This window comes from Austrofundulus limnaeus, unplaced genomic scaffold (assembly GCF_001266775.1).
Source record: "Austrofundulus limnaeus strain Quisiro unplaced genomic scaffold, Austrofundulus_limnaeus-1.0 Scaffold2618, whole genome shotgun sequence".
Taxonomy (NCBI): Eukaryota; Metazoa; Chordata; class Actinopteri; order Cyprinodontiformes; family Rivulidae; genus Austrofundulus; species Austrofundulus limnaeus.
This window is the reverse complement of record NW_013955020.1, coordinates 782-1674: the sequence shown is the minus strand read 5'-3', so window position 1 is coordinate 1674 and position 893 is coordinate 782.

Below are 893 nucleotides of genomic sequence, written 5' to 3'. Positions count from 1 at the left end.
CGTTGGTTGGTTGGTTGGTTGGTTGGTTGGTTGGTTGGTTGGTTCATTGGTTTGTTCGTTCGTTGGTTTGTTGGTTTTTTGGTTGGTTGGTTGGTTGGTTGGTTGGTTGGTTGGTTGGTTGGTTTGTTCGTTGGCTGGTTCGTTGGTTTGTTCATTGGTTGGTTGGTTGGTTGGTTGGTTGGTTCATTGGTTCGTTGGTTGGTTGGTTGGTTCACAGATTTAGCCACAGATGCTAACTGTCCATGCTCTTCCTGCTTTCAGATGCTTACACAGATGAGGACCTGATGCTGTACTGGAAAAGTGGTGACGAGTCTCTGAGCACAGACGACAGGATCTCTCTGTCTCAGTTCCTCATTCAGAAGTTTCACACAACCTCCAGACTGGCTTTCTACAGCAGCACAGGTGGAGCCACCAAACCAATATTATTATTTACATTCTGTGTACACCTGTTGCACACACTGCCATTTGGCTCACATTTCTGTCAACTGTAGCTCTCAGCGATCGTTGGAGCTCCGCCTCCCAGGGGAGGAGCCAAACCCACTAAGCCCGAATGCATATTATCAGGTGTAAAAATGATTGAAAAATGATACCTGTAGGCAGAGGAGGGACAGTACACAATGGATGGGACTGAGAACCTCTAAAAACAGCCATTTATGTTTTGATTCAATTTGAAGCTGGTCCAGCAGGAAATCACTTCAGTCCACACTAACCAATAGGGACACGTCTTACATAGTTCCTCCTTAGGCTCCGCCCTGGAGTTCATGTTCTGAGTTCAAAACCTTTTTGAGTTCAACCAAAAACTTAGCATCAACCAGAAGTTTGAGATTCAGCCAAAGATTTCTGACATGCATTTTGTTTGGTTGAAATTATTACAATTTTTAAATTATTTTTTC